General features: G+C 27.9%; 2 long non-coding RNA genes across 3 annotated transcripts; both read left to right on the forward strand.

Annotated features, from left to right (window-relative positions):
* Positions 1-3,170: 3,170 nt before the first annotated feature.
* On the forward strand, positions 3,171-4,336 carry LOC140956195 (uncharacterized). Its single transcript, XR_012171317.1, has 2 exons — positions 3,171-3,352; positions 3,745-4,336. It is a non-coding gene; the product is annotated as an uncharacterized lncRNA (long non-coding RNA).
* A 3,741-nt stretch (positions 4,337-8,077) lies between these two features.
* Positions 8,078-9,777, forward strand: LOC118029011 (uncharacterized). 2 transcript variants are annotated; one of them, XR_004684129.2, is made up of 4 exons: positions 8,078-8,510; positions 8,589-8,727; positions 8,814-8,884; positions 9,290-9,777. It is a non-coding gene; the product is annotated as an uncharacterized lncRNA (long non-coding RNA). The 2 variants fall into 2 exon arrangements; XR_012171329.1 differs by having other exon boundaries at positions 8,078-8,727.
* The last annotated feature ends 748 nt before the right edge of the window (positions 9,778-10,525 follow it).

Here is a 10,525-nt window from a genome sequence, read left to right on the forward strand (position 1 = left end):
TCAATAACATACCTGAGACAATCGTTGTGTGGTTTGCTAATACAGAACCAGCACCACCAGAGGCGGAACCAAGGGGTGGCAAGCAGGGGCTGGGCTCCTGCAAGACACCCCTGTAAAATATTTAAGATTTTTTTTATTTAGTATTTAAATATAATAAGTAATAGGTTATCAAATAATAAATTAATATTTCATTAATTAATTATCTTTGAATATAAAATTATCTCTTTGTTCAAGTTGTAAAAAAAAATTAGGTGCACTTACCTAGCCTTGCATTATAGACAGGCTAAAAAAGTTTAGAAAACTAGGTTTTGTGATCTAAAAACTTGTACCTTAATTTTCGGTTCGCTGACATCATCTTTGATACCCATAAAGACGTGATAGGCAAACTAGGTTTGAGCATCTAGAAAATTTTTTTCTTTTAATCTGACCATTAACAATTAGATTTTTATTGATTTGTTTTCTTGTTTAATTTTATTTTTTAATATTTTATTATTTTTATTTGGATAACATAATTTGTTTTGGTTTGATATGTGTAGTTTTATCGCAATTTTAAATAGACATTTAGATATTTAATTAATTTTTAATTTTATAAGTGTTTATTTTTCTTGTTATATAATTAAATAAAAATTATTAAAAAATAAGTATTGAACTTGAGTTAATATGATAAAGAATATTAGTTAATTTTGACATTATGAATTCACTCCGAGTGTGTTTATGCATCAAGAAAGAGTGTAATAACTGCTGCCATTAATTGAAGCATCCACCCACCGACGTTTGTGGATGCCATTAATTCAAAGTGCGTTCTATTTTTGGTAATTCTACTAACCATTGTTTGCTTGATTTTAGAATAAAAACTTTTCCAATTCACATGCAGTTGTAATGTCCACAAGAAAAAAGAATTAACTCCTTTATTCATTGTTTTTACTGATAATAAAACACAAGTCACTGCGTACTTGAAGTTATGATTGCTAGTATCCGTTTGAACCCATCAACCAATGTTTTTTTATTATTATTATTTAGATTAGTGGAAGGTCCAGAATCTTCTGCAAAACAATTGCAGTTCTCAGTCTTTGTATATTAAAAAAAAAAACCAAAGTTTGAGAGGAGAGAAGCGGAGGACAGTGTGGTTTGCCGCTCGCTTGTGCTGCTGATTGTTCCATTTGAGAGAAAGGCTGTCTCATCTTCAGGGATTGCAATGTACTTTCTGTTGCTTGCTCGGCCATTACTGTACGTAGCTTGAGAGGTCATAATTAATTAGGGACGGAGCTAGAATTATTTGTTAAGAATAATTATAATTAATATAATAAAATATAACATTTATTTTATTTTATTATACATGAATTATGAAAAAATATGTATAATTTAGTTTTATTCAAATAACTTACTATAAATATATAATGATCTTTGTATGAGGTAAAAGGTTTGAAGAAATACCAAATTGAGTCAAAGCAACGAAATTAATTTCATCTTCATAATATATTCATCACTTTAATGTTGGTCTTTATATCTATCAAATATAAACATACAAAGTATATAAGAAATATTAGCTAAAACAAAACATTATTTATGTTTGATAAACTTTGAAAATAAAGCAAAAAATAATAAACTATTCTCACTAATCAACGCGGGTTCTTTTGTAAACTGAGGCGTATTGGAGTTGCTCAATCATAACTTTAACATTACACATTGGAGTTGGTTCACTAGGCTGCGAGTTATCAATATTTTTTTTGAAAAAAAAAAATCAAATTCTTCTTATTTTGTTCATGGTTCAACCTAAAATCAAAACATATATCGTGAGAAAAAAATTGATAATTTTGGTAATTCTGCTAAAAACAAAACATAAAAATCAAAATATAATCAAAACAAACCAATGAAATATATCTAATTAATTAAAAAAAAAAACACTATAACAAGAATTCAAAAAACAATTAGTAAAATTAACAGATCTAAGAAAAAAATAAAGCAAAAATTGTAGAATTATATAAAAAAAAAACCTCATCAAATTATTAACAAACATCTCAAAATAAAATAAAAATAGATTTTAAATTTAAGTTACCTTGTTTTGTTTAATGAAAAATAAATTAATTGATGGCTCTATTTCAATTTTTTTCGTTGAAAAATTTTACTTATAATTTATATTTATATTTTTGTTTTTGATCGACTGCAAAATTTATTGTGCAAAGTAATGAATTTATATTTACAGAATTTATATTAGGGTACGTAAATTAATTTTAAAAAAATTTAAATTGAAAAATCACACTTAATTACAGTAAGAAAACTTACTTTTGTAAAATAAAAAACCTCATCCACACTTAATTACCTAATATATATATATATATATATATATATAGGGGCGGAATATTTTAGAGGGGGCCCGGGCCCCTGCTTGCCCCCCTCCTTTCGCCCCTAGTCATGATGGAGCATTAAATGAAGCATCAACCAAGATGGTAAAAAATATTTTTTCAACATTTAAATTACAAAATTGTAAAAATTTTAATATTTTAATTAATTATATATTAATCATTTTAGACAAGTAATAATTAATAATATAACACAATTAAAAATAAAAGTGAAATAAATAATAGAAAAATCAAAACATCTTTATTTTTTTCACATTAATTTCTCTATTTTTTGAATAAATCAACCCACTTACTTCATTATTTATAAGAAAAGAGTCCCTATAAATTTTAATAAGTCATTTAATATTAATTACTCCAAGAGTCAAGCATGCCAATTTATAACTTTTATTCTATATATTTACTAGCTAAAACAGATAAATATTTCAATTGATATGTTAATAGTTTATATAAGAAACTACAAGAATAAATATGTATTTTCATTTTACAGAAATGAAGTCCACATATAACTTTTTGTTAAAAAAATTATAATAATTATAAACAAAATCAAGTCTTTGATTATCAAATTACACAAGTTTTGCAAGATATAAATTTGGAACAATGAAAATGTTAAGAAACAAATTATCAGATTGTATAATTTTATACTTCTTTCAAACTCGTAAAATCAGTCTGAGCTTATTTATTTGATCGAGTTTGACTAATTTTACTAAATTTTAAGTTTGTAATTCATAAAATCATACCATTTTAACATTCAACTTGTGATTTTGATAATATTGACCCAACTTGCTGGTATGTTGTGCCTCTCCTGTGCAATGGGATTATGGCTATTTTATACTAGTGGATTAGATTGTCACTGTCTATTTGGGAGACATGTAGTAGCGTTCATATGCCACTTTCTCTCTGTTTTTTTTCCCCTGCCTCTGCATCTCTGTTTTCTATCTTTTTCTCAACGGTCCAGCTGTCGTTGGAATCCTGTTAATCCTGACAAGTTTCAGGTTGTTGTTCTTCTTTCTTATCCTATTGTCATTCATTTTCCTGACTAGTTTTTTCTCATGCGGTTTATTCTCAGGGTTTCTGTTTTTTCCAGTTTTGATTTTTTTTTTTTTTCTTGCTGCTGCTTTGGTCGGGTTGTCTGTTTCTCTGTCTTTTATTCTCTGTGGCAAACGCCTTATGTTCTCCGGTTTAGATTGCTCTTTGTTGCTCTATCTGAGACATTGTCATTGCAGTCTTTGTGCTTTTTTGGCAGCACTTTCTGGTCTCTCTTTTTCTTTTTTTAGGTTTGTTGATTCAGGTTTAGGTCATGTGTAAGTGCTCTGCTATTTTCTTTGGTTGCTCGCCTTCGTGATTTATTTCTAATTTGGTGTTCTTGTGTTCCTGGTTGTGCTAGGCATGCATGCATGCCCGTTGTTTGCTTTAGGCAGGGTGATGAGTTTCATATGGAGGTTGATTATGCAGGTCTGGCTCTGCAATTGAACGGGGGCTCTCTGCTTTTATGGCTGCAAAACACCTCCAGGTCTGTTTTGTTCAAAACTCAATAGAGGCCCGCCCTGTTTTTAGCTTCTGTTTTTTAAATTCTCCATTGAAACGCAAGATGCTCCTCCAAAATAGAGGTCCGTCCATGCACTGCCATAAGTGACACGTCCCTCATTCAATATTTCATGACAGCTATCTCTTTCTAGCTCTTTATCCTTCCACATGACCACAACTTTAGAAAATTATGTCGAGATAAGCTTATAACGATCGTGACCTTCAAATGGGTTGCCTTTCCACTAATAGCTGAAGAGGATCCATCATGCAGTGTGCCATCGCCATCAAGTTTGGACGAACCAGCCATGCCACCTCAATGTCAACGTCTCTCGCCTTCCGCCCACACGCGGATCATTCGTCGTCTTGTGTTCTCTGCATGTAGACAAAAGGAAATGGGGAGTACTTAGATTTATCGGATGTGGTTCTGTTTTTTTTTTATTATTATTTTTTTTTTAATTAACGTGGGTGTTGTTTTTTTTTTATTATTGTTATTTTTATAAATGGTTTTTGCAATTTTTTTTTTTTTTTGTTAATTTCATCATTTTTTTTTCCTGTCAAATTTAATTTTTTTATTATTGTATTTTTTTTTTATCTTCAAGATTTTTAGATTGATTTTTTTTTATTTTATCTTCCAATATTTAATTAAATAATTGTTAAGCTTCTTAGTTTAGTCCGGGTCTAGAATTTAACGGTCTAAAAATTTAAGAAATTAACTCTGATTTACAAAGTTGACACAAATAAGGGTTTTTGTGGTTTTTTTTTTAATGTTATTTTTTTTAATTCTCTTTATATAAGATTTTTGTAGTTAATTTTGAAATTACGTAGGTTGCCTTGCTTTTAGTTTTTTCTTTTCTTTTCTTTTTTGTCTTTGTTACATTAGATTTTCTAAAGGAATTTTATTTTATTTTTGAATTGAATTAATTGACTTCATCATTAAACATTTAACTTTTTAGGTGTTGAGCTCTTAGATCGAACCCGGGTTAAGAATTTAATGGATTGTGAATTTGGGAGTTTAACCTTCAGGTTTACAAGGTTTGTATCATTCTAGTTTTTTTTTTTCTGATAAAAAATATGGTTGGCCTTATTTTAGTTTTTTATTAAATTAAATTTATTGATTTCATCCTTTACATTTAATTTGAGGCAATACTTGAAGGAATTTTATTTTTTTAATTGTGTTTTTGAAAATTAGTATTCTTTATTTATTTACACAATATCATGTGTCGAGCCATGGATTCAGCAGGTTCACTAAATTTGGCTCAATCATTTTTTTAATTGCTTTTTAATATTTTTGGATCTCAAGTGGATCAAAATCTTGGATTTTTTTTATTAAAAAAATACATTGTCTCAATATCTTTTCTACGATAAAAAAAATGATAAGTCCACAACATAGAGCGAGCCACCTAAGAAATAATGGTCGTCTGCTTGGTTCTGCTTACAGGTTTTGACAAACTTCACTTGGTTTTACTGTTACTTTCTTTTTTAATACTTTTTTTTCATTGATTTTTTTTCTAATTTCATCCTTCTATATTTTTATTATAGAATATTAATTATCATTATTTTTTTTTGCCCTCTTTCTATGGTGTCGAGTCGTTAGTTTTTTTCCCTTCTTTAAAATCCAATAATAACGCTTAGGCATCTTATTTTTACGCTACAGAAAAAATCAGCCTAGCTCGTAGCGAAGCGCGAGCTAGCTACCTAGTTTTCTCTCTATGATTTGATCCTTTTGAAACAAAATTAGTAGCCAATTGTTTTTAATTTACAATAGAAGGATAAGATTCAAGGATAAAAGACTAAAGTGAAAAACTTCAAGAAAATAAGTTGTGCTTTTAAAATTCAAATAAAAAATTTACTTTGCTGCTTATAGTTTTTGAAAATTTTATTTTTGATACACAACTTTATTTTTCAGTTCTTAGATTGAAAGAAAAGAGAGAGTTTCTAGATTCGAATGGAAGACAAAAAAAGTTGGTATGCACTAATTCCATCTATAAAAAAAAAATCATTCATAGTTTACCAAACTTTATTCGATAAAAAAAGTTTCACTAAGGTATTTTTAGCTTTCACCTTGCCTAAGGGAATAGATATGGAGATAGGAAGGGTTCTTTTTTAATTTAGGTTTATTTTTTGTTTTTTGAATAATTTTTGAGGTTGTTTGAAGCCATGTTATAGTTTATTTAGGTCTCTACAATGCTTTTTTAAATGTAAAAATATATTAAAAAATAATTTTTTTAGATAAAACAATACTCATACCTTGACTTTCTTTCTACCCTTTGGTCGTCATATTCCAGGCCAATAGACTTATCCAATCCAAATATATAGTACATGATTATATTTTTTTTATTAAAAAATTTCTATTAAACAACATAAAGACCTTGAAATGAATTTAAATGACATTAGAGATTTTTCTTATTCATAGTTGAAAAAAAATATACAATATAATCTTAAAAATAAATCTTATAATAACATCTTGCATATTGTTAAAAAAATAATAATAAATATATTATACAAATTTTTTTTCTTTCAAAAAACATATCTTTAATATCAAATCACTTTTCCCATTTAATTAACACTAAAAAAAAAAAAAACTTTTATAATGTAGAAACTATACATTAGTTACCAGGTTGAAAAGCAAAGCATTCAAGTGGCATTAAAAAAGATTAATAGAATGACAATTTGTAATGATTTATATAAGAATATTATCACATTGAAATTCAGATTTTGTTCAAGTAATGAAAATTATCACATATACAACCACTAAACCAACCATGAGAATTGATATTTTATTTTCTCTTTTAAACTATTAAAAAGAATAATATTTAAAAAAAAAAAAACAGTGAAGCCCCCTTGATGATAATGTTCCTTGTCTAAATGGGCAAATCCGGAAACTGCTAAATGGGCTTAGGTCTTATACATAGAATTCAGTGGCCAGACCCAACGTGGCCATCTCATTACTAAATATTAATGGTCACTTATTAGTATTTTTTTTCTACCATAAATATTTCCTTTCACATGTTAATTAGAGCTAGACTAGCCGTAGTGTCCCCATTTCATCGCATGGTTAAATTATTATTTTTTAAAAAATAATGATTAGATGTTTATATAAGATAAAGAATAATAATAAATAAGTCATGATAAATTTATAACCACGATAATCAAGATCAATCCAACTAGAAAATTTTTGTCAAATCTACAATTTAGATAATGAATTTGAAATAACCTAATAAAAAACTAAAGAGAATTATAAAGTATTTTTTTTAAAAAAAAAACTATACTTAAATTTTCAAACTCGTGACTTTAGTTATTAAACCTGAAGCATCTAATTTAAATTAATTATGAAGTTCAATTTTCAATCAATTAAATATTGAATGATAAAAAAAAAATTAATTATATAAAATGACTAAAAATAACAATTAAAACAATAAGATTCATAATTAAAATTCAAAATAAATTTTATTTTTGATTGAAGGATGAAATTGAAATGAGAAAAACTCAACATGAAATATTTTGGCTCATTCTCAAAACTTGCTTGCCCAGATCCTCATGTTGACACAAGTGGTTAAACTTGCAATATTCCAATTCAACTTTTTCAAAAAGTTGATCCTCCACCTGCAAAGAATGACAAATAACTTTTAGTGCAATAAGAAAATTTTTCCAATTTTCAAAAGAGTAAATCATTTTCTTTACGAAAATTTTTTAAAAAGCCAATCTCAACCTCCTTTATATAAAGAGCCTCCTCTCAAGCTTTAAAAGCATAACTATATAGATGAATTTCTTTGTATAAGGCATCAATACTCTTCTTTTGTAATTCCTTGTAACCTTCTATGTTGCTCTCTATTATCTTGTTAACAGGTCCATATTTTTTTTATTCAAACCTTATAACTTACATCTCCTATATTGGTTTCTATATAAACTTAAGTAAGATTCATATATATATATTCTACTCATTATTTTGTATTTATTTTTCTACAAAATTAAGTATGATTTGTATTTGCTAGAAGATCCTATCATTTCTAGACTTACATTTCCATTCGCATCAGAAATTTATTTATAGTTTTGTATTTTGTTTTAAAATCAAGTATATCGACTAAAAATATGTGATCAAATCTTAAGATCATTTTAGATGTAACAATGTCATATACTTGTTTTGTCTTTGTTTTATCTTTGTTTACATCTGTCTTTGGTGTGTGTGTGTGTGTAAATGAAAATTTTATACGAAATTGAATTATGCTAAATTGTTAGAAGGAATTGAATAAAACCATTTGGTTTGGGGCACATATATTGTGTATTTGCAGGTTTAAAAATTTTAGGTAGTCTCCTATATATGCGAGGTGATTCTGATTATTTTTTTTTAAAAGAAGAATCATTTAGTTTTTTTATCTGTTAATTTATGGAAATGCTTAAGAGAAAGTGTAATGCACGTTGTGAGGACAAGATCACTGCTAATTCTTCTAGCAGCGATGCTGATGGTCACGAGTCATTAGATGCCAACCAAGAACAAACACTTAAGGCATAAGCATCGACTCATGATGCAAGCTCTTTGAGTGAGATGCCGAAATGTTGAGAGGGGACTTCATAGTGGGATTCATTTATCCGCAAGTACGAGGCCCAATGAAAGGATGATCTTTCAATGTAAGTTTGTTTTGCTTTTAGAATGACATGTTTAATAATGTTTTAAAAAATAATTTCATTTAACGAATACAATTTCAGGCTTACAAACATTGAAGTTGCGAGAATAATAACATGGACCTTTAAATCATCAATGGAAATCTCATTGTTTCAATGAAGCAAAGTTTTCAAACATTCTAAATGGAAATCGCAGGGCGATGCATGGTTTTCAAGGTTAAAGGTTAGTTTTAACTTAATATTTTTATGTTAATTGGGTTAGTTTATTGAAATTATTGAAATTTTCCTTTTATAAATTTTTACTTCAAGGAAAAATTTAAATGGAAGAAAGCTGATAATAATGTTACGATGAGAGTTTGGAAGAATCAAGCTGTAATTAGGTAAGATTGAATTTACGATAATGTTTTTTATTCCAAATATTAAAATTTTATTTTTCATTTACTAATAGATAATTAATTTGTACTATATAGGTTGCATGATTTTTTTTGTATTTGGTGAAAAGAAAAAGTCAAAAAATATACAAAAAAAAAAAAAAAAAAAAAACAGAAAAGAACTTCTAGGTTGAATTTGAAAGGATTTCGACTCATTTCATGCAATGGTCACAGTTCAGTGCAGAAAATTAGAACTGGCATGTTTACGGTTCTGTTACCACGCTCACTAGTAACTATGTTCCATTTGTTTCGTATATGAAGTGATTGGTAGGATTTTTTTTATCACAATCATTTTTTTTATTAATTTTTTTTTTTTTAGAAATATATTTAACAAACAATATTTTTATCATGTAGGCTACAGTTCTTGGACACGAGCTAAACCTAATGAAGCTTTTTGTTGAAACGCATGTATAGAGTGATGAATGCCAAAAAAAGGATGCAACAAGTCATGGATAGCCGAGCTCGATGATCCTTTGACCCATCTAGATCTTGATCTGGATTTGTAGTAAAAGGCAGAATCATCTACTTGACGTAATAGAAATCAGGTGTACGAAATTTCTAACACTATAGCTGAGAACTTACGAACAACTCATATTGCTTCGACCATTGGATACTCGTAATCAATTCTAAGCACTCAAACTTTGGAGTTCACGATGATGTTAAACCAACAAGTACAAGCTCAAACAACCCATCTTAATGAAAAATATAAATGACTCACTGCTAATTATGAAGAACTCCACCGATTGATAATAAAGATGGGATTACAAATGAGGTACACCCGAGAGTGAAAACAAGCGTATGTAGCCATTTCAACTCAAAGAGTCATGTTAACGTAAAGGAAATGTAGGTGGGCAAAAAAAAAGTAGAGAGAAGGAAGAGGAAACGACAGTTGTTTGGTGATGTTTTTTTATTTTGGGTGTGTTTGTTTTGCACCTACTTTTGCGTTTGCGGTGCAAAAAACGCAGTAAGGTGTTTGGTAATTGTAAAAATTACGTTTTATATTGTGCGGTTCACTAAAAATTGAGTTTGAAACGCAATTTTCATAAAGCAGTTTTTACATATTTTTTTAACTAAATTTTGTAAAATATTGTTTGTTTTTTGCGTTTCAAAAAGCTCTTTTGAAAAAAAATTGATAATTTTTATTTTTTTTCTTTGCTTCAAATTAAATTTTTTTTTTTAGTTTTTGGATCATTTTGATGCGTTGATATCAAAAAATAATTTTTTAAAATAAAAATACATTATTTTAATGCATTTCTAAGTAAAAAGCATTTTAAAAAGCAACCGCAACCACACAACTACCAAATATTTTATACATGTTTTTTGCTGCACATAAACTTCAAAAATTATTTTTACCAAACACGTATTTAAATCTAACTAATTATATTTTTTTAAAAAAATTATTTTTTTAAAACTACAACCACAAAAAATTATCTTTGAGTATAAGAAGCTAACCAAAGGAAGGTAGGTTGTCGTAGGTAGTGTTTGGTCGCGCCGGGAATGAATTCAAGTGAGAGGGAAGGAGAGGGGGGGTTTTTAATTTTTGTTTTTACAATTGTCTCGAGTTGAAAAAAAAAATAAGGGAAGAATTGT

This window comes from Populus alba, chromosome 12 (assembly GCF_005239225.2).
Source record: "Populus alba chromosome 12, ASM523922v2, whole genome shotgun sequence".
Classification (NCBI taxonomy): domain Eukaryota; kingdom Viridiplantae; phylum Streptophyta; class Magnoliopsida; order Malpighiales; family Salicaceae; genus Populus; species Populus alba.